The sequence below is a fragment of the Acomys minous genome (genome assembly GCF_964271855.1).
Source record: "Acomys minous genome assembly, chromosome: 4".
Lineage (NCBI taxonomy): Eukaryota > Metazoa > Chordata > Mammalia > Rodentia > Muridae > Acomys > Acomys minous.
In genome coordinates this window covers 81,855,910-81,879,728 of record NC_140486.1, presented here as the reverse complement: position 1 = coordinate 81,879,728, position 23,819 = coordinate 81,855,910, and the positions used below count along the sequence as shown (strand labels likewise).

At 45.6% G+C, this 23,819-nt stretch overlaps 1 protein-coding gene across 3 annotated transcripts in view; it reads left to right on the top strand.

Moving 5' to 3' along the window:
• Positions 1–218: 218 nt before the first annotated feature.
• The window catches only part of HECW2 (HECT, C2 and WW domain containing E3 ubiquitin protein ligase 2), a 348,102-nt gene continuing 324,501 nt past the window's right edge, over positions 219–23,819 (top strand). Inside the window, exon 1 of one of the 3 annotated variants that reach the window (XM_084779445.1) lies at positions 219–354. The gene's annotated coding sequence lies outside the window, so the exon portion shown is untranslated. Of the gene's footprint in view, positions 355–714; positions 835–1,094; positions 1,477–23,819 lie in introns of those variants that run through there. The other 2 variants (XM_084779446.1, XM_084779447.1) reach the window with 2 other exon arrangements.

The following is a 23,819-nucleotide window of genomic DNA, read 5'->3' as shown; positions in this document are numbered from 1 at the left end:
AGGCACGCCGCCTCCGACTCAGCTTTCCAGTGGGATTTAGGAACGGACTTGTCTGCATGACCTCAGCGGGTCCCCTTCATCCTTCGCAGCGCCTCTAGGAATGCTCACGTCCTTCTCTCCAGCAGCCTAACCCGTCCTCCGCCCAGCCGCACCCGCCCGGCTCTGGAGCGCCGTCCTCAGGGAGATCCCGCGGGCGGGCGGGCGCGGGTCTACTGCTTCTCCCGCTCTGCTTGGTCGAGCTCCTGGGTCCCCGACGTGCAGGCGGGCCCCCCGCCCTGCGCCCCCAGCGTGGTGCGGGCAGATGCCGCCCCGGAGTCTAGCGGACACGGCCGCGGCGGCAGCGCGGGGCTGGAGGTGAGCGGGCCGGGGATCCGTGGCGATGCGGGGGAGGCGGGCAACCGTGAGGGGACGCGGGCGGCTGGTGCGCGGCTCGCGGGCGACGCCTGGAGAGCCGGTGGAACGGGCGCCCGGGGCCCCCGAACGCGGGGAGACATGGCTCCGCGCGTCCCCGCCGCCGCTGACTCGACACAATCGGCTGTGGGTCGCGCGGCGTAACCGCGGGTGGGCGGCGGTACAGAGCCACCCCGGGAGCGCCGAGGGTCGCGGTGTGCTAGGAGAATGCCGGCTCAGAGGCGAGCCGAGGACGGCCATTGAGACACTCGCCCGCCCGGGGCGTACGGTGGGCTCGGTGGCCGCTGCCGCCGCCGCTGCAGCCCGGAGCTGCTAGCTACACGCGGCCGCCCGCCTCCCCGCGGCGCGCGCTGGCGGCTAGCAGCGACTGCGGGGGCGCGCTCCCGCCTCGGCCGGGTCCCCACCGGCAGCCCGCCTGCTCAGGTGAGTGCGCGGCCGGTGCCCGGGGCTCGCGCTGCAGGTAGCGGGCGGTGGCTTTGTCTCGCCCCAACGCGCCCTGGCGCCGTCATTCATTTGACATTCTACCCCCAGAAGCGCCACGGACGCCGCGGACCGGTGCGCCGGACGCGCCTGCTGATTCGGTGATCCCCAGGAACTGGGACTTGGGGGCTTCTGTGAGCATCATTGGAGGCAGAGGAGGTTTCGTTTGCTTTCTGTTTGGAATGTGTGGTGAGCATCCTCTGCTGGAGCCTGGGGCCTGGAGCAAACCCCGGCTGCAGATTTAGACGTAGACATTTGGGAGGACGTGCAGCTGCAGAGGTCTGGCTTCTTTATGCCTTGCCTTCACTGTTAGCGGTGCTCAGCTGCTTTTCGTTTATTATGATTAATTTTAGGAAGACCGGCACAGGCACAGTTATTTCTTTTCGAGTTGGGAGTCTTTGGAGTCAGAACAGAGATCTCACGAGTAGAGTTATAAGGGTTCAGTCATTAATAAACTTGGAAAAGGACAGCGTCGGTGATCATATGGACAGAGGTGGACAAGAGGCAAACTTCTCCGCTGCCTTTAGCCTTTGTGGATAAGATTTCTGCTTTGCTCTTCTAGAGTCATGCAAACTCGGAATTCTTGTACGTATGCCTTTGCCAAAGTGTAAAACTTGTTTTGTTTGTTTTTGTTTTTTTCCTTGAATAGTTTTTGTTTGTTTGTTGTACTTTGCCATTTGGAAGAAAAATAGAGAAACCAGTAGTTTTTTTTTTATTAGAAATTGTGAAATTTGGTGTATTTGTTTGCCTTGTAAATACGATTTTCTTTTTGCTGCTTCTCCTATTCCCTGAAGGGCTCATTTCTTCTATTGCCTAGAGAGTCAGTCAGCCTCTCTCTCTTTTGCTCTCCTTCCCCCTCCCCCAACAGATGGCTTCATGTGCCAAGAGGTTATCTTTATCACTGTCACTCGCTTACAAGAAAGCAAGCTTAGTTCTGGAGTTTGTGTCTGGAGTTATGGGAGCAAGAGGCCTAATCGGATGGGGAAATTGATATTGTGGATGGTGTGAAGACCTGGACCTTGCTAATGTGTTTGGTCATCAGATGATCCCTGCAGAGATTGTTTATGTAGTGTGGGGGCAGATGGTGCTGCTATCGGAGGAGGAGCCCGGCAGAAAGGGGCTTTTTTGTACTCTTTATTATTGGGAGGTGGAAGAGAGTGAGTGAAAGGGGAGAGAGACGTAATTTTGACCTCTTACAGGAGACATTTGTTATCCAGCAGCCTAACTAATTTCCTTCTCTTCTTAATGTTTAAAAACTTGCCACTGAATTGTTTGTTTTATTACTACATTTGGCTCAGGTAAGACAGTTTAAACAACTACAGCAACGCAGATGCCTTTGGACTTTAGGGGGAGGGGATACGGAGTTAGTCCCACTTCTCTCGGCCCTTGCACATATGTGGTACCTTGGACTCACAGTGTCTCCTGGCTGCAAGGATTTGGTTTTATCTGCATCAGTTTGAGTGGTTCCCTGACCTCCAGCATTTGCACCCAACTATGGACATTACTCGGTTTCCATGATGTTTACCTGCCCCTAGCCACTGGCAGTGGGTCTTGGCGGAGCACTGTGATGTCAGTGAGGAACTTGAAGTCCTTTTGATGGTCTGTTAATCCAGCTGTAGGTTTTCGGCTTCCTCCACTATTGGAGGTCTAGGTTGCAGCTTGATCAAAAAGCCGTTTTCCCTTGTTATGAATATGAGAGAAAATACTGTAGTGAAGTGATATTTACCAGCCACAAGACTAAACTCAGTGATCAAATAGTGCTTGCTTGATCTGAACCAATGGCTTGAAATAAAGAAGAGTTCTAAGAACTTGTGCATGTGCCCTAAGGAGGAAAACATTCATTCTTATACTCCTTTCAGAGTCTTTTGTGCCACTGACTTCGGCAAATGGAAAAAGAAACCCAAGTTGTTCCTGTACTTGAGGACAGACACGATGGTTTTCCTTCTTGGAGACTCTGTTTTGTAGGAGAGATGGCTTTTGGGCTCTGCCAGATGTTGTGTGTACTGTGTCCTCAGTGCAGTGGTTTGATATTGTAAACCGTTGCTCCTGAATCTGTGTCTGCTGTCTGTGCCCTCACGTGGTGGCCATCTCTGTCGTGCATTGCTCCTTTAGAAGAAAATACGGTCCTGGCTTGGGACTTGCCCCGGGCCTGGTCTGACTTGTCCTGTTCAGTGCTTGGATTGCTGCCTGCTTACTTGGGAATAGGGGAAGTGGTGGGGGTGGTGTGTTGGCCGGGGCCTATCAGTCCCAGCTACTTTGTTGTTGTTAGGCCTGGGCATGAAGGGGAGCTGCTGTAGCGGGGGCAGGGTGGCTTCTTCAGGCCCAGGAAACTGTTTGTATCAGGATGCGAATGAACAATGTGAACGAGAGGTTAGAAGGGTGACCAGACCTTCTGGTTTGCCTGTGATGGTACCAGTTTGCCACTCCAAACTTTATGCCCACTTCTAAACGTGTCCTGGTTGGGATGATAAATTATGTGATCACTCCATAAATTAAGGAGTCTTGGCTATATTCAGCAGCGCTCTCTTGATCTAAGCTTCCCTTTCTTTTTGCCTCTCTTCTTTCTTTCTTTCTTTTTTCCTTTCTTTCTTTCTTTTGAGATAGGGGCTCATACAGTCTAGGCTGGCCCTGAATTTGAGATCCTTTTGCCTTAGCCTCCCCTGCCCCCAACACTGGGATTGTAGGTGTATACCACCATGCCTATGTGACACAAGATTTCAAGTCTTGCTTACTGTCAGCCTTTTATTTCTTAAATATTCAGTAAGAAAATGAGAAAACATTTGAACCTGGAAAATGAACAAGGAAAAGACCTAGCACGGAAGAGAAAAGGAAGATCACTTGATCTGTTCACACACATAGAGGGAAGCTGTGCTAAGTCACCAAGTGTCTGTTGTGGCTCTGAGCCCCTATTACTGTCTTCATGAGAACAAGAATTAACCTATCCTTTATTTAAGACTGACACAAATTAGGATGACTCCTGTGACTTGGGAGGACAGTTGCTCCAAAACTTGCTCGTAGACTGAATGTTTACACGCTGCTCACACACATGAATGCCCGATTCACCATCTAATGTTAGACACAGTTCTTGGATGTTTCCCGAGAGGCCAGAACACAAATGCTTCTGTATAGTCTTGGCTCCACATTTTTTGTAGTTCTGACGAGAGGACAATAGGAGAGCTTTTGTTTTCTGTACTGTCTCCTGTCTCCAGTTGGATTTTGGTCCCAGTTCCCACCCCCGCCCCTCCAGGGAGCACATAAGAAAATATTTGGTGCATCAATGCATTCTGTGCAGTTTTATTGCACAGGGAGCCTGATGAAGGTCCGGGCTTTGTATGTGTGAAGTTTGTGAAAAAAGTGTTTGTAACAGTTCACTTCTAGTGCTGGCCAGTAGATATTAATTATAGTTGTTTCCTTTCCAACACTCAGTCTACCAACGTCCTCAAGAGCTTGGTCAGCATATCTGAGTAAGAGTAAAATGTATTTATCTCCTTTATAAATAGGATGACTAAGTAATTTTTGTTTCCAGCCAAGGACATTTTTGAGATTCAAATGTGGTCCTAACTTGCAGGAGCAGCCAAGTTAACCAACTGGGCTAGATCAGATTTCTAAGTCCTGTTTATTGTTGCTATGCTTGACATCCGACTTAAGGACGGCAGGGTTAGTTAGAGTTATGGCTAAAGGGAGAATAGCCCACCTGGCAAGGAAGATGGTTAGACTGTGTCCAGGGCCAGGAAGCTGAGAGTGATGCGGGCTCCAGGTCATCTGGCCTGCTTCTCCATATTTAATCTGGAACCCCAGCCCGTGGGATTGTTCATCTACAATTGCTCATCTGTGGGTGAATTTTCCCACATCCCTGGAGCCGTCCCAGAAACCCCCTCCCAGATGTTTAAGGTCGAGGTTAAACAGCCCACCAGGGAAACTAGCATCAATGGCAGTCGGCATTATGATCCAAGTCATGCTGTAGAGAGGCCTCAGGACTTAAGAGTGATTGTTGCTCTTGCAGATGGCCTGGGCTGGTCCCCAGCACCCAGTCAGGTGGCTTGCAACCAGTTTTGGAGGATCCAACACCATCTTCTCGTCTCCACAGGCAAAATCACACTTACACACATTGTGGTGCCCAGAAACCCAGGCAAACACACATACATACCCGTGTATAAAAAGGATAACTAAGTCTTAAAAAAATTATGACCTTGGGTCTTTTTTTGTGACATTGGTTGATCTGAAACTTGAGTTCCTCCAAGTGCTAGGATTGTAAGCATCCAATTCCACACCTACATTTCAGACTGCTGGCTTTTATATGAAGAATATTCACCTGATGGGAAAACACCCTTAAGCTCTTCTGGATTTGTCCAACCTGTGTGTTCATGATGTGCTTGCATATATTGGCAGAATATCTCTGGATATGCCTATTGTGTGGATGAAACAGGCCTGAGAAGGTGTGGTCATTAGAAAACTGTATACTTCATCTCTTTCATGGGCTGGTTGGCTTTCAAACTGATTCTCTGAACTTAGGCTTCCTAAGCTTTAAGTCAGCTCCTGATCTTGTTTGGTTTTTAACATGATTTGTTGCTATAATATATTTTTTTTTGGTTTAAATTTTGATAGCTTATGATTTTCTGTTTACTTCTTAAAGAAAGAAGTAGATTGTTGGTTACAAGAGAATAAGAAGAATTTCATTTGTTCATTTATTCATTAAACTGGGTTTTATGAATTAGTGTCTGATCTTGGTGCTGGCTATGTACCAGTGAATAAAACAGCGAATGCTGACCATGTGGACTTTTCATTCCATTGAGGGCTAAGAGACAGATAATAAGTCAAATAAGTAAGAAAAGTATAAATATGCCTCATGGAGAAGGTAACCTCAGAGACTTAAAAGAAAGTAAAGGAAGTTACTTACACATATACACAAGGGAGAGAACTGCAGGTAGAGCGAACAGTCAGTACGAAGTCTGGCCTGTAGGGTGGGCTATGTTTGGGTGTGTTCAGAAACCAAGGAGAGTGGTTAGTATGATATTCTGTAGATACTTGGGGGGAAGGAGGTGGGAGAGAGGGAGGGGGAGGAGGAGGGATCAGCAATGAGGTCAGAGAAGCACCTTGGAGTGGCAGAGCTTGTGTAGGGCCTTGAGGTAGGGGAGTAATTATGATTTCAGCAGGAATTCTATTATATTTTCTTAAAATCATTTTTTAAACATTTCTTGTCATAATATGTGTATGGATCTTTTGCCTGCATGCGTATCTGTGCACCGCCTGCATGCTGTGCTTTTGGAAGCCATAGGAAGGGATCAGATCCCCCTAGGATTGGAGTTAGAGATGGTTGTGAAACACCATCTAGGTCCTGGGAATTGAACCCAGGTCCTCTGGAAGATGAACTAGTGTTTTTAACTGCAGAGCCCAGTCCCTCGTTATATTTTTGTAAAATTCACTATAATATAAAGATTGCATTCATGCTCCAAAGACTATCGATCAGCATATATAACCTACATTTTGTTAAGGTCCATCTCATGTTTAATATACATTCTGTCTTATTTGTTTAGTCGTTAGTTGTTAAAGTATGCTGTGCTATTGCTGTGTGCCGCACTTCCGTGTGTGAGTAGCTGGGATTTCATGCATGGACAAGCAGCCCACCACTGAGCTGCAGTCCAAGCTGTACTATTGCTGCTAATAGTATTTGTATTGTATTTCTGTTTTACGAAGTTTGACCAGTTATTCAAAAATGGTCCACAAAAATGGACAAAACACAAGTTGAGCACCCCCAGTTTGAACTCTGAAATCCGGAATGCTTTAAATATAAAATATTTTGAGCACCACATGATTCTTTGAGTGGAAGGTTCTATACCATGAAGTGGAGTTCAGCCTGTAGTGATTTAAATGCCAGGTCCAGTGTGCCAACGGCATGTATAAGGAAGCAGATCTTAATGGAAATATAAAATGTGAATCTATATGCATTATAACAAGGGAATCTGCGTAGAGTGTATGGAAACATGACAAACTGAAATCAGTTCTGTTACTGGGCTCACCATTCATGCACTCATGAGCTCCATTGGGAGCATATCCTTAATCAAGCCTGTTATTAAACTGTGCCCAATAGTGGCGTGAAGCCATGGGTGTTTTTGTGTCATGTTCAAACAAAGCATGGTGGCTTCTCTGTTACGTCACTGACGTTTTCCAGGACGGGCACATGGTCATGCTTCCCTTACAGGTTCCCTGTGTTACTACGTTGCTAATGGCAGGAAGAGTTGACAACTCCACCAAGTCTCGTTAAGACACTCCCGTGGGGGAAAACAGGAGTGGGAATCCCATTGGCAGGACACTTGGAAAATCAGCTGGAAAGTTAAAGACAAACCAGAGGTTTAGGATGTGGTTGGCTGCTGCGTCCTATCACTGGGCTAGAGCGTGGAAGAGCGATCACAATCTGGGACACGGCAGCAGATCTTTTGCTTTATGGTTGGGTGAGACACCCGTGTCACGCAGAGAATGAGTCAGCTTTTGGCACTAGTTCAGGGAGGAGAGCTTGGTGAGGGCTTGTCTGTTTATCACCGAACGCTTGGGCTCTAAGGGAAGAGGTCTGCCTTGTGGCTAAGCCACCATTTTTGGGATTAGAAAGGATGCTTTGGGTGGAAATGGGCAGAATGCTGGTTTAGATAAGATCCAAGAACACGGCGGCTTTAGAAGCTTGCTTTTTTTTTTTTTTTTTTTTTTTTTGGTTTTTCGAGACAGGGTCTCTCTGTGTTAGCCTTGGCTATCGTGGACTCACTTTGTAGACCAGGCTGGCCTCGAACTCACAGCGATCCGCCCGCCTCTGCCTCCCGAGTGCTGGGATTAAAGGCGTGCGCCACCACGCCCGGCTAGAAGCTTTTCTTATTGGTGTGTGTAGATGCACCATGGTGCTTGTGTGGACTTCGGGAGGCAATGCTGTGATGTGCGTCTCTCCTTCCGCCTTTATGTGGACCCCAGAGGACAAACTCAGGTTGCCATATTCACATGGCAGGCATCTTTCCATCTTTATCCTGTGGCCTGTCTTGTTAGCTGAGGACCGTGAAGGCTTTGTGACGGAACGATGCAGCCGGAAGCCAACCCCGTGCTACCAGTTTCCAGGCAACACGCAGCACCTTTCTCATCTTGAGGAAACAAAGCGTGGAGAGGGTGGCCACAGCTGAACTGTGATCCTCGAGCTCACGATGTGCTGGGCAGCTGATGGGCCGTGGGAATAGATAGTTCTCCGTGCTGAAGTGCTGGCTGAGTAGGGGACAGAGTCAGAGGTGTGTTTAAGAAAGGCCTCCTCATGATGGTGCTGAGAACAGACTCCTGTTCTAAACAAGTGCCTCGTCTCAATGATATACTCTTCTCACAGTAAACTGTGACCAGGACAGGAAAAGAAGAGGGAATTTACCAACAGAACTGGCAGATTGAGGTGATAAAAAGAAGAAAAGGATGCGTGATATTTAAGAGCAGGTGGAGAACAGTTGCGGGAGGACCCACGGCAGTAACTTACCGTGGGATGGGATGCAGGTAGAGAGCGGGGAGCGCCACAAATGAACAGCACCTTGCCTATGCTTTTGCCGTACTGTTTTTCTTTGAGAAATGGACCTGATGCCAAATGATTCAGGGCATGGTCTGTGCTGCCCTGGCTTTACCTACAAATGATAAGTGATCACCAGTGGCCTAACTTTCTGTGTATGCCTCCCTTCCTTCTTCCTTCATAATCACTCATCGCTTCCCCCCCCCCCCCCCCCGCGCCTTCCCCCCCCGCCTCCCCCCCCCCCACTTCCTTTGTTAAGCCTGGAGTTGGCATCTTTAAGCTAGAAAAGGCTTTCCAAGCTCACACTCTGTGCTGTTATGTTTGGACTGTGCTATCCAGGGCAAGAGAGCAGAGAGCTTCTAGGAAGGGAATGTGTAATACTTTCCCCAGTTTACCCACTCCAGCCAGCAGGCAAAGCACATGTTCGTATCTAACCCGCATCTGTAGGGAGGTACACGTCCTCTCTGCCCTCTTCAGACATCAGTAAAGATGGAGTAATTGCCCTTGGTTTAATATCTGTTCTGTAGCAATGATCATTATTTAATGTTACGGAAAAACTATTTATTTTCTTCATTGGACAAACTTTGAGACTCTTTTATGTGCTGGGTTTGGTGCTATGTGGGAAATAGGCAGCAGAGATAAGAATAAGCAGACACCCGCTCATAATGTATGTGTGGCAAATGGTCAACGTTTGTTCAGTCTGGTTACTGTCCTGTGAACTGAGTTACAAGAACTTTTGAATATGTGCTTGAAATATTTCACAAGGAAAAGAAGAATGGCAGTGTGGCGTGTGTTTTGGAGAGGGGGTTTCGGTAGAGGAGAAAATAGAGTACAGTAGAGACCTCTTAGATGGAGTGGCTGGGTCATCACCCACCCACTGTGTGAGAGCGGGACGGCAGCTTGGGCAGGGTTCAGAGAGGGAATCCCAGAGATGGCCAATGGCAGAGTGAAAACAAGGCTTCTGAGAGCTGAGAGCCGGGGATGACGAGGACAGCAGCGCGCCCCATCCGAGGGAGCGAGGAGGCATCTCCTTGTGTTTATAGAGTCTTTTCCACAGTCTTTTCACCATATGAGGGGAGTGAGTGGAGTGACTCAGGTAAGAACCGTGTGTTAGAGGAAAACCGGAATTTTTGTGTGGCTGTTTAGGAAAATCTGTGAAGGGCCTAAGAGACCAACTGTTGAGACTTCTGAGGTACTTTTACCCTCTTGGTTCCAATGCTGTTGTTTATTTATTACCAATTAAGATTTGGTTTGGGGGTTGCTTCCCTTTAGTTATTCTGCTGTTTGGGGAGTTGTTTCCCACTAGTCATTTTGCCATCTAGCTTTGTAATCACTGTGAACACATGGACGTCTGGCCAACGCTCTGTATGATGCCCAGTATTGATCACAGAGAGAATATGCACTAGTCAGGGCCTAATAGCCGAAGGGGCCGTCTGTTTCTTCCTTGTGGATCTTTATAAAAGCAACTGTTTATGTAAACCCGATGTTAAGTTGGCACAGAATGCTAAAAGGTGAGCATTCTTGTATTTCAAAAGCCACAGACTGTGACTTGGAGGTCTAATTCATTTACATAACTTTCTCTCAGAAACCTTCCATCCTAAGCCTCTTGGCTCCTTGCTGTTGAAAGTGGTGTGTGGCTCACAGCTAGCAGAGTCTGCACCGCTCTTAGGCTCTCCACCAGGCCTACTGAGTCAGAGTCTGCACCTTACACACATGAGAGAGTCCCTGTACTTTGGATTTATTTGCAAATCATATATAACACACACTTGTACGTATCATCGGGTAACGTGTTTTGATGCACATATACGGGTTTAAGTAGAGTTAAACATGCCTATTTCCTCAAAAAATTATCTTTTGATTTAAAAAAATTAATGTTTTGAGAATTCTATATACAAATACAACATATTTACATCATTTCTACCTCTCTTGTCCCCACTGCTAATTCCTTCTATGTTCCTCTGCTACAGCCTCCTCAAAGTCACGTCTTCTTCTATATTTCAGCGAGACAGACAGATAGACAGACAGATGGACACACATACATACACACACACACACATACACACACACACACACAAGCGTATGTGCACACTACTTCCCAAGTCCAGCTAACATTGCTGTATGCACATGGGTTAGGGCTGACCACTTAGGCTTGCTGACCTAATAGGGAGACCCTCCTTAAAGGAAGCCGACCCACCCTCCTCAGCAACTATGGAGTACTTACAGCTTTTCCACTAGGGCGGGGCCTTGTGGGCCTTTCTCTGTCCATGGTGTGGGCTTGTACAGTTCTTGTGCTGGACACCGTATTCTTGAGAGTTCATGGATGTAACATCTCTTTCACATCCAGAAAGTCTCATCTTGCAGCAGTCTTCTGTCCTCTGGCTCTTACAGTCTTTCCAACCACTTTTGATTTGTCCCTTGGACCTTCGGTAATAGGAATATGTCCCATTTGGGGCCACAGGCTTCTCAGTCATTTGCTTTCTGTGCCTTGCCCGGTTGTGGCTCTCTGTAACAGCTCTCAGCTGCAGCTAAGATAACCTCTTTGGGGAGGGTGGGCGCTAGGTACCTGTGGAGCAGTTATAGAGCAGGTGGAATGTCTACTAGTTTAGTACAGTAGCGGTAGTGGTTTTTCCTTTAAGGTCTAGGTGTCTCTAGCCACGCGTTCTTGGCTAGGTTTACAGTCCTAGTCATAAATTCCCTCCGATCTGGTCTTCCTTAGGTCCAGTTAGCTAGCTGTGGTCACTAGTACTCTGTCGGGCTCATCTATCCAGTCAGGTCATCGTTTCTAGGATTTACAGATGGATAGGACTGTTGCTTACTTTTCTTCCCTAGCACTTACATGGTGCCTTCTGACCATCCATAGGAGGGAGGCTTCCCAGCCAGGATCGGCTTAATTCCTCTAGACTCCATGACCGAGGTGTGTGGTGTCTTCAGCGATATGATGTAACCCTCAACTTCTGGCAGACATATTGCCATTAAGTGCAGAGAGCCCACGGTTTAAGGGTACCTCAGACCTCACTCTTGTTGAGCTGCAGTTTACAAAGGGTCAGTCAACCCTTCCTTTCTCTCCCTGAGCCCTACCTGGTATCTGATGGCTGCCATCCTCCTCTTCGTTTCTATGGTATTAGCTAATTTAGAGTCTGTGTGTGAGGAACTTGTCTCTTTAGGCTTAGCTTATTTCACTGCACACGACGACTTTCAGGTCCATGCTTGTTGGCTCAAGTGATGGCATTCCATCCTGTCTGTAGCCGCAGAGTGCGTCTTGATTAGCAACTACATTTTAAAAAATCCATTCATCAGTTTATGAATATTTCAGTTGTTTCTGTTTCTTGGTCTTGCCAACATTGGTGCAGTGAACTTGAGGTTAATTTGGATGTATAATCAGAATTTCAGGGTCATGTGGTAGCTCTTTTTAGTTTTTAAGTTAAGTCTTCATATGGCTTTCCATGTGCAAGAGTTCCCTTTTTTTTTTAAAAACATTTTTACCAACGCTTGTCATCTTTAAAAGTTTTTTTCATACAGTATATTTTGATTGTTCTTCTTTTTTCTAACTCCTTCAAAATCCTTCCCACCTCCCTTCCTACCCTACTTCATTATTTTTGTCTGTCTGTCTGTCTGTCTGCGCATACACCGGTATGTACCTATACATGTATATGGAGTGGAGGCCACAGGCTGATATGGGCTTCTTCCTATGTTGTTTTCCACCTTATTTTTTGTAACTGTGCCTCTCACTGAACCTGGAGCTCACTGGTTGAGCTGTACTGACTGGGTAACAAGCCCCTCAGATCCTTCCGTTTTATCTGTGCAGTGGGGGATTAGGAGCATGTGGCGCTGAGCCCAGCTTTATGTGGGTATTCAAGTCTTCCTGTGTGTACTGAGCATTTCCCCAGCCCCTGTTTGTTCTCCCTTTAACTTACTGATGTACCGCCACACAGTTTCCCTTCATGACCACCACTTTACATCCCCACTAACAGTGCGCCAAGGTTCCATTTTCTCCATAGTCTTAAAAATTAAAAATTACATTAGAAGCCGGGCCGTGGTGGTGCACACCTTTAGTCCCAGCACTTGGGAGGTAGAGGCAGACAGATCTCTGTGAGGTTGAGGCCAGTGTGGTCTACAGAGTGTTCTAGGATAGCCAAGGCTACACAGAGAAACCCTGTTTCAGAGAGAGAGAGAGAGAGAGAGAGAGAGAGAGAGAGAGAGAGAGAGAGAATAATATGAATATGAATTACATGGAGGGGGCGGGGCGGAGAAAACATGTGCTTGCACGTGTATGCACAGGACAGAAGTCAGCTTGTGGGAGTTGGTTCTCTCTTGCCACCATGTGCGGCCTTGGGGTCAAACTCAGGTCAGACTTTCCCTCCACGCCCCTGTGAGCAGTTGTTATCTTTTTGATGTCAGCTATTGTAGAATGAACACGTGAGAGTTGGTGGGAGAGGATCAAGGCCACCCGGGGCTACACGGCGAGTTCTAAGCTGGCTTAGGATAAAGAGCGAGACCTTGTCTCAAACAAAACAAAACAAGCCAAAACCAGCCACCTAACCAACCAACCAACCAACCAACCAACCAACCAAAACAAACAAAACAAACAAAACAAACAAAGCCAAAGAAAGACAAAAGCACGAATACTATTGGGACTTTCCAAATCGTTTGGAATCTGTAGCACTCCTTGGGTAGTGTGGACATTTAAACAATATTAATTCTTCCAGCCCACAATTGTGAGGTGGTTTTGGACCATGTCTTCTTCAGTGTTACTCTTTGGTGTTTGATGATTGTCAGTGTGAAGGCCTCGTATGTCGTTAGTCAGATTTATCCTAAGCGCTCTATGTTTTGGTCCTTAATTGTAAAGGCTGTGTGAGGGTATCTAATCATGTCCTCTGTGACCAGAGATAAGTTTACCCCCATTTCTATGTTAGATTCCGTCCTGTCTCCTCCCTCTCTTCCTCCTTCCTTCCTTCCTTCTTCTAATTGCATTTATTCTTTTTTGTTTTGTTTTGTTTTCCGAGACAGGGTTTCTCTGTGTAGCCTTGGCTGTCCTGGACCCGCTTTGTAGACCAGGCTGGCCTCGGACTCACAGCGATCCGCCTGCCTCTGCCTCCCGAGTGCTAGGATTAAAGGCGTGCGCCACCACGCCCAGCTAATTGCTTTTATTCTATGCTAACTTTATTTCTATGCTGTCAGTTTTGTTTCTTCCAGCCTTTTCCTTCTGTGCCAGATCCTCTCCTGGTTTAGGAATAGGATCATCTCGATGTGGCTGGGAGTTTATGGGTTAATCCCATGGACCATCGGGCAGTTTTCTTCACCTGGATGGGAGACTCTAAGTCTAACTCCCCCATATTACCCCCATGTCCCCCCAGCCACCCACCCTGCCCCGTTCATCATCACTCTGCAGTTGTTTCTGTGTCCCTGACCCTGTGTCCTGTCCAGCCCCAGGCTCTGGATGGGCACATCTCCCCAACCCCACCACTGTCCTGCCAGCATGACACACATGGCTTCTTAAAGGTGACCCTTTCAGACACTTGGAGGCTTTTCACATATGCATAAGTTTGATGGCCCAGGTATTTCCCCCAGTGTTCTTAAAGTGAGCCCAAGATATGGACCTTTTGATTTCTGTGTTTTTTGTGGGATCTTCTGGACCTGGAGACTGGCAAGCAATTTTCACACATCACCTCAGGCCTCTAATTGGAAAAGAAAACACTCTTTTTCTTGTTTTATTTCTCTCCTTTGCCTGCCTCTTGTTCACCACGACTGGCACTGTTGCTGCAGGCACATACTGTGTTAAACACTTGAAGTGACTGGTTTTTCACACGTGTGTGGGCAATCCTTTCCTACTGAGTGGGCACCGAGTCACGTTTAATAACGATGAGTCTTGAGAATAGGTCTTTCCCAGACAACCTCAAGGTCAAATGCCGGCAGTTCCCCGTGATGCCCAGCCTCTCCATTGCTGCCGGAGTGTTCTTTTCCTTAGTTACCGTGGCTGCCAGGCCCTGCTTTGGGACTGTGGACTCAGTGCTGGAAACAGGACAGATTATAAAAAGCCATAAAGCAGTGTCTTAAGACACATCCATGTTTTCTCAAATCAAGTGTCACCCCGTCAGTCTCCATAGCTGTGAAATGTTGCTTTGGGCAAGGTATTGGGTCTGTGTTGTTGGCATCACGAAGCACCACAATCCTGGAGGTACCCTTCCCCGTCCCAAACTTTAAAGTGGCTATGACTGTATTTTATTATTATTATTATACTTTGAAACAAGGGATTTTTTTTTTGCCACCTTTTGCATTTTTGTGTTCTCTTCTTGTTCACTCTTTCTACTGGTCTCAAAAAAAAAAAAAAAAAAAAAAAAAGGCCACATGTCCATGGATGACTTGGAGATAGCATCTTGCTATGTTTCTGAGGCTGGACTCCAACTCTTAAGCTCAAGGGAGCCCCTCCTAACCCTCTGTAGCTGGGACCATAGTGTTGTGTTTCTGCTCTAGTTGCTAGGACAACACAGTATATATTGAGATGCTTAGACAGCAAACTTTTGTTTCTCCTCATTCTGGAAGTTAGAAGTCCAAGGTTTGGGTGCCTGAGTGTTAGGGGTGGTGATGAGGCCACTTCATCTTAGTTACAAACAGTGGCTTTGAAACAAACAGTTCCTGCAGTGGCTTTGAAAAGAAACTAATTGGCTCCATTCTATTCACAAAGCTTCAAAGTTTCTACCCTTTTGATCTAAATACTTCCAAGAGGCCCACCTACCAATATTGACACAGTGGGACCAGTATTGTCACAACAGCACAAGGAAGAGAAGAGTTTTCATATAGAACTCCAGGGAGGCACAAAGAGTCAATGCAATGCAACACAGAATATAACTGTTACCACTTTATACTTTTGTTTCTCCTTGAGAAAGGGTCTCTCTAAGTAGTTGTGGCAGGCCTGGAGCTAACTATGTAGTGGCTGGCCTCCAATTCAGTTATCTGCCCATGTCCGCGTCAGCTTCTGAAGCGTCACTCCTGGCTGCCTTACCCATTTTTAAGAGAACAGTGCAGCAAGTTAAAATGTTTCCCATTTTGTGGAACCAATTACTACATTCTCTTCATCTGGCCAAGATGAAACTCTGTTCCCCTTAAACAAACATGTTGTTATTAAACAAAATCCCAAATGCTTGATTTTTACCAATAAAGATTCAGGAGCCAGATGCTGGGGTGAGAGCCAGCTAGCTCAGAGAGGCAGAGAAAGCACCCAGCTGACCCTGCTACACAGTGGACATCCCAGAAGGAAGAAGCCCCTTCTTCTCCTTCTCCTTCAAAACCCCACAAACTGAACATCCCTCCTTTCTACTTCCTGTGTGTGTCTCTCTTTTTGTCCTGACTTCCTCCCTCCCTCCCTCTCCCTCTTCCCCCCCTCCCTCCCTCCCTCCCTCTCTCTCTCTCTCTCTCTCTCTCTCTCTCTCTTCTATGTTCACTCCCTGTCAATTGGTTGGTTATTCAGCCTCTTGACCTAGGGTTGACTTTATTTAATCCTTTTTACAGAAAGCTTTAGGATTAAAGGTATATGCTAGGGCTGAGCCCCACCACAACTAGACACAGGGTTTTCCAGTACACAACCTTGGGGTTCACAGTGTGAACAAATATCTTGAGAAACGAACATGCAAATTTCCTTTCTTTCACTGTTTGTTATCTTTTGCCTCCTTTGTGCTGTGCGTGCGTTGCGTGCGTGCATGCGTGCATATGTGTGCCTGCATGTAGGCCAGAGGGGCTCTCACCTTGGTTTTTGAGACAGAAGTTCTTACTGGTTTGGAGCTTACTGGCCCACCAGTGAGCCCTGGGATCTTCCTGCCCTTCCCTCCTCAGGACGGGCTGGCTTATTTACATAGGTGCTGAGCATAGAATTGAGATCCTCACGCTTGTATGAGAAGTAACTTTCCTGACTGAGTGATACCTGCCCCTCCCCCCACTTAAACCAGAGTCTCATGTATCCCAGGCTGGCCTAGAGCTCATGATGTAGCCAGGGATAACCTAGAATTCCCTATTCTCCTACCTCTCCCACCCAGGTTCTAGGACTACAGGCATGTGTGTTCTCCTCCGCAATTCCATTTTCTGTACCTATGAATTTGGTTAATGGAGATAGTTCATATAAGTACAATATTTGTTACCTTGTGATTAGCTTGTTTCATTTAGCATAATCCTTTTTAATGTTCGTCCACGCTATAACAGGTGTTGGTTTCCTTTTTTAAAATTGTAGTTTAAGAGGTTGGATTCTTCTTGGTAGCCCGCTACCAAGAAGAGACTTGATACCCTATGATCATATACAGGGGGAGGAAGTCCCCCTCAGTCACAGTCATAGGGGAGGGGAGTAAGGGGAACATGGGAGGGAGGGAGGAATGGGAGGATACAACGGATGGGATAACCATTGAGATGTAATATGAATAAATTAATTAAAAAATATATAAAAGAGGCCGAACTCCCAGCCATGTGTGTGGAATTCTACTATTCTATTTAACCTTTCCCCTTCATCTCATGGCTGACATTATTCCGTTGTGTGTTCAGTACATTTTGTTTATCCATGCATCCGCTCTGGGACATGGGTTGCTTCTACCTTTAGTTCTTATGACCAAGGTTTCCATGAACAGGGATTACACATATGTGTTTGAGACTCTGCTTTCAATAGTTTTGCATATATGATTGCCTTTTAGCTCTGTTTTTGTATGGGAACGTCTACAAAAGCATCCAGCTCAGCTTAAAAAAAAAAAAAAGACTGGTAAATGCTGCTGTCACATACTGCTGTGGAAGACTACATCTCTTAGTAGACATGACTAGCCACTTTTTTCTGCTTGTTTCCAGACATTAGGCATTACCTCACTTGTCCTATTTTTCAGTTAAAGCTTATGTGATAAAGTTCATTGGGGTTCGCAAATGAATAAATCACAGAGTTAAACGTAATCCGACCTCTGACTCCTGGTTAAATTAAATGACCGTCTTTGTATTATTTTGACAAAATAAAGAGAATAAAGATAAAAAATATTGCAGTTCTTTTGACTAAGCAGCTAACATCACTTTATAGTTTAAATCTCACTGATGAATTAGGAGGGTGTCAGGACCCGTGTTGCAGGAGAGGCTGTTGTAGTCACTGAGGCAGATGTAGGTGTGTGGGCATGCAAGCATTGGATTTTCCGGACGGAAGCGTAGCACTTGCGTTATGTGCGGCCATAACAAATCAGTGAGGTCCAGTGGGTGAGAGGCTCACAAGTTGGGCTCACGTGCACTTTCTGAAGGAATACCTACTTCAGATTGTTGCCCTAAGATTCGAGATATGCCTGCTTTCCAAGAAAATTCAGGAACAGCATTTATTTGAAGTCTTCTTATTGTTAAAAAAAGACAGCAGCTAACTTGAAAAGTTTTGAACGTTTAAGCTGTCCGCTCAAGTGAGTTTGTAAGCTGCATTTCTAAACTCTGATAGGAGTCAAGACATTTTTGAATTTAGCTGGTTTGACAGATACAGCATGAATGATCGTGGTAATATGAGAAATTGAACTGAAATTTTTATGAGAATTTTAAATTCTCATGTTGCAAAGGACCCTCGCATCCCCCAGGCTCTCCATTTCAGCTCCTAGGTAGGAAACCAGGACACTGAGCAGAGATGACTTTCTGCATCATGTCTGCTAAGCTCCTGGCAGGACATGAAGCAAGCCGGCGGGGTGATCATCCCATCTCTCTTCGCCGGAAGTTGAACCAAGGGGCCTCATGGACTTTATAACGGACTGCCCCATCTCATCAGTGCTCTTGGGTCATTTCTTAGCGTGGGTTATGGTTATGTGGCACTTTGAAATGTTATCTCCCGTGGTCATCACATCTGCAAGTTGTAGCTGGCTTCATTCAGTGAAAGAGGAACCTGAGTTCCAAAGCCCACTATAATTTCTCCTACAGCCTTGGGCACAGCTGGGGGTGATAATCACGTAGCAGCAGTAGGCGCCATTGGAGTGGCCTCAGGTAGGCTGTGGCATAAGGTCTCTCCAGGGACAGAAATGATCTTGGCTCCTTTCCCAAAAACCTTTCGTATCATAGAAGAAAAATAGCTTAATAAAATGCAGGCTCCTTAAGGAGGAAATGTTTCTGTGTTAAACAGAGCAGAGTGATAAAATGAGCACCACAGGGAAGGATGGCAGGAAGTGGCTCTTGGAGAACTTTTGGTGTTTGTGTATGGAGGAGCTGACATTTGTGACAGTTTTGATTTCTCTATGTTTTTCCCTTAGTGCTTTGTGGAGGTCTTTGTCTCCTTCCACTGACTTTTTACTGAGAATTCTAGCCTCCATTCTGTGGTCGATGGGAACGAGGGAAGTCATGGTTTGGTTTGCAGCACGGCTTGGGAACTTCCAGACACTATTGTCTTATGTAGGGAGAGCCCAGCCAAGACAGTGTTCATTTGGAAATTTAAAAAAAATAATAATAAAAAAAAGAAGATAATAAGGAAAAACAAATCTAGCAAAATATGCAGAACCTGTGATTAAAACAATTAAGTGTTTCAAAAGGAAACAGGATCGAAATGTATTCTGTCAGTTGCTTTATTTTTAGATATGAGTGGTATTAAAGGAAGGTAGATTTTTCTGGATGCCTGTGATACGTAGGACTAAATCGTCACCTTGGCTGGGGTTGTAGCTCTGTAGTAAAGTGCCACTCTTATGTCGTGGTGACCAAATTTCTTGAAAGATTATTGTGCTCACGGTTTCAGAGGGTTCATACCACGATCACTTAGTCCCATGTGCTTTGAAAAAACACCATGGTGTCAGGAGCACGTGGCACCACAGAGTCTTCACTGTATGATGCACAAGGAGTGTTGAGGGGCAGGAAGTGGCCGGGGACCCTCAAAGCCACACTTCCCAAAGTTCCTTCCTTCAGTTAGGGACTACCCTAACTCTGTTTCCTACCACTTCCCCAAATAGTGCCATCCCATAGTGATGAAGTGCTCAATATGGAAGCCTGTGAGGGAGATTTCTTGTTCAACGTATGCGAAGGCCTAAGTTTGATCTCTAGTATGGGGACCGGGAAGCCAATTTGTTTTCTACTCAGCTTTAAAGACATAAAAATTTTCATTTCTCAATTTTCAAATGTGAGATTTTTTTGTTTTTTGTTTTCATTTGTTTTTTTTAAATTCTCATTTAGGGAGAAACAAAATCAATCTACAGACATACTCACTAAGGCATCCCACTACTGATATTTTTGTTGTATAAGAAGAAGAACATAGTTATGGCCAGGATTTGTCTCTGATCTGTATCAGTGTGTTATAATTCTGATTGAATACTTAGAAGTACAGAGATTTCTTCCTGAACCTTCTGGAATGCTCTCTTTGGAGCAGTAGGTTCTGTTGTACAGTCTGCCTCCTGGGTGACAGGTGACAGATTTGCCAGCTGTTTCCCTGTGACAAAAGCAAGGGTCTGTTTTATGACCCTTTCTAGTTAGCACTGTCCGCTGTCCTCTTACCAGGAAGTCAGCTGCTAAGCCCACGCCTCACACTTCATATTCATGTGAGTCTGCCCCACTTCTGGTGCCAAGACTTGTGACTGGGTGACTAAGGTACCGTCATGGACAGCATAGTAACCCAATAAAGGGGAAACTTGTTTTGTCTCCTCCTCTCTCTGTTTAGTGCTTCTGTCATCTTTGCAGCTGAGGTAGACGGATGGCTTAGGGTATGGAGGCTTGGGAGCACTGCCTGGGGAGCACTATGAGGTCATCTGTTACTCTGTGTCCCATGGCTGGGCTCCCACCTCACCTGTGTAGAGGAAGCTGCCTCACGTCCACACATGTTCCAGTCTGTGGGAAGATGGCACTTTTCCCTTCCTCATGAGCTTTACTCTAATCACAGCTCTAGATAGATGCAAAGCCGGCGCACATGTCTGCATACCAGGAAGCTATGGGCCCGGCTAAATCTTTGTAACTGGGACGGATAGATTTGATTTGGGGCAAGACTATTAGTCTCTTCACTTCTAAGATGTCATGATAACTGCGTCTCCTTCAGAGTGGTGTCTTGAGGGGGAAGGAAAGGGGTACATAGAAATTATTTATATTATTATTATTATTATTATTATTATTATTATTATTATTATTACCACCAATACCTTAATCAGTGTAGGCTTTAAATTATGAAGGTATTTTTATAATGGTAAGGATAACCTTGTTTTTTGTTTTGGTAATCCAGTGACTTTAGTTGGGGGTGATCTATCTCTCTCTCTCTCTCTCTCTCTCTCTCTCTCTCTCTCATTTCAGGAAAATTATACTATTTTAAGCAGTAAGAGACACTGGATTAAATACATGGAGACTATGGATATAAAATGATAACATGTAGGTTTTCCAGATGGTGTTATTAATGGAATAGCCTTTTACATCATTTCTTAGAATGGTTTTTAATGCAGACAAAATGCAAGTAGGTTTTGGGGTAAGTAGTCCATTAGAGTAATTTAATTTCACTTGCAAAAATTTTTAGGTAGTTTTTTTTTTCTTTTTTTAAAATGGGTCATCGCTGGAAGCGATTCATTTATTTGGCAAGATGTTCTTAGCACATGGATTTGCTGCAGAACTGAGAATTCTAAAATGCCCATGTCAGCTTTAAGGTTGCTTCTCGGTATTTGGGTGATGGTTATAAACTATAAACCTCCTTTCTAACTTAAAGGAGAACAAAGCTCGGCTGTGCAGAGTGGGAGAAAGTGTGCTAATATTCTAAACTGCTTAGCTCTCACGTTAGGGGTAGCCTAGAGTATTTGAGCTACCCATAGCATGATGGAACATTTAAACCAGTAGCAAAATGCTGCTTGAATCAATTTTGGGGTTTGGCTTCCTTATTAATTTTACCCTCTCAGTTGATGAAGATCATTCATTACATTTTCTTTCTTTCTTTCTTTCTTTCTTTCTTTCTTTCTTTCTGTCTCCTCCTCTTCCTCCTCCTTCTCCTCCTCGTTTTCTTTTTTTATATATAGTTTATTAATTTATTCATATTACATCTCAATTGTTATCCCATCCCTTGTATCCTCCCATTCCTCCCTCCCTCCCATTTTCCCCTTATTCCCCTCCCCTATGACTGTGACTGAGGGGGATTTCCTCCCCCTGTATATGCTCATAGAGTATCAAGTCTCTTCTTGGTAACCTGCTGTCCTTCCTCTGAGTGCCACCAGGCCTCCCTATCCAGGGGATGTCTTCTTTTCTTCTCTTTCTTTCTTTCTTTCTTTCTTTCTTTCTTTCTTTTTTTTTTTTTGAGACTAGGTTTCTCTCTGTAGCCTAGTCTGGTCTGAAATTTACCATGTAGTTGAAGTTACTATTGAGCTCCTGTTCTCTCTGCCTTAGCCTGTTGCATGCTGTGATTGCAAGGCAAGTACCATCATGCCCAGTTCACTGCTGTTTTTAAAAGAAATCAATGTTTTATTATGATATAAAGATAAAATGTGACTAGGGTTCGTGGTTTGTTTTTTTTTTCCACTAGTTTTTTGAAGCTGTATGTTAATATTTCCATTGGAAATGTGTTTTTAAAAAATCAACATGGGCTTGTGGGATGGTTCAGTAGGTGAAGCCCTTCCTGAACAGGCCTGATGGTCTGAGTTCAATTCCCAGAAACATTTGAAAGCAGGATGAGAGAACCAACTTCAGGAAATTGTTTTCTGATGCATGAGTGTACTCACAAACATATCACACACACACAACAACAACAACAACAACAACAACAACAACAACAATAAACACTTAAATTGTCAAAATGGCCTTTAAGTCTATTTGTTTATTAACCCCTTTGTCTATGAGAAAAGGGCCAGTGAGGTGGGTCAGCGTAGTGATTTGAATGAGATGCTCCCCATCAGTTTGAGTATTTGAAGCCTTGTTTCCCACTTGGTGAGTCTGTTTGGAGAGGGTGGCAAAGCCGGGCCTTGCTAGAGGAGATAGTTTACTGGGGGTGGGCTTTGAGGTTTAAAAGAAACCCACCATTCCCAGTTCATCTCTCTGTGTAAAAATATCTTTTATTCTCCTGATTTAATTGTCATCTCGGAGGCTTACCACCTCTGTCTGCCAGCCTAGGCCTAGTCCTGGAAGCTTCTATTCTCCCTACAGTCTAATCTAGGCCTAGAATGTTTTTTAGCCTCTGAGACTTTCTGCCGAATAAGCCCACCCTTTCTAGCTCTCTTTCTGAACTCTGGCTGGCTGGTTCAACTCAGCTGTTTTGGCTCAAACTCCTCCCAGTTTCTCATTGAATTTCTCCGGCTTGGCGTGTCTTTACCTGTGTCTGGCTTGTTCTCTCTTCAGCCCATCTCTGTAAAGCTCTTCCAGTAAAACCACCCCCTCCCTTTCTTCCTTTTCCTTCCTCTCCTAACTTGCCTTTCTTTTCTCCCTCATTTAATATTTTATGTAATTTTAATTTTTATGTGCCTTAGTATGAGAGTGTCAGATCTTGGGAGTTACAGACAGTTGTGAGCTGCCATGTGGGTGCTGGGAATTGAACCTGGGTCCTTTGGAAAGGCAGGCAGTGCTTTTAACCACTGAGCCATCTCTCCAGCCCCAACTCCCTCTTCTCTTGAGAGTTGGGCGTATCCTATTCTGTCAAGTATTTCTCTGATTTGTCCCTTTGTCTCTCAATTAGTCATCACTTTCAAACATTGGTGCTTCCTTCTACCAACTAACTTTACCCTCATTGTATGGGATTAAAGGTGTGTGCTGAGGACTGTCTTTATTCCAGCCAAAGTAGCCATTGTGCTGGATTAAAATCCCTCTACATCTCTGCTTGTTTGGCTTTCATGATGTGAGCTCTCAGCTGTTTCTGTTGCAGTGGTACCTGCCTGCTGCTGCCATGTGTCCTCCTCACCATGATGGTGAAGAGAGGGCGACCTCTTCTCCCTCTGGCCTGTAAGCCCCAAATAAACTCTGTCTTCTGTAAGTTGCCTTGGTCTTGGTTTCCCTATCTCAGCAAGAGAAACCTAAGTAAGATGGAAGCTGGCACCAGGGTGGGATATAGCTGTGAAGCACCTGAGTGTGTTGTTTTTTGGGGGGAATTTGTAAGATTTGCAAACTTCTAATTAGAAAAGCAATTGAATTCTAGGACCCTGGGAGACAAAGCTGACCATAGAGGCCTGTCATAAGAGGTTTCACTGGGACCTTAGCAGCAACTGGGCTTGACCTCATTCCCATGATGGTCACTGCCTTTGTGTTCCCGCCCCCCCCCCCCCACCTTAAAGCCCTCTCCTAGTGACGCCCTTCCTCTGGCAGGGCCACATCTTCTAAGCTTCTCCCCCACAGCACCACTAACTGGTGACCAAAACAGTGCCCAGGAATGTAGGAGACCTCCCACGCAGAGCAGCATACTCCGAAGTCTGCAGGTGAGCCTGGCCACATGCGTTTAGTCTCAGGATCCACAGGGTGGAAGCAGAGAACTGAATCCCCCCTGAGTTGTCTTACGACCTCCACAGTC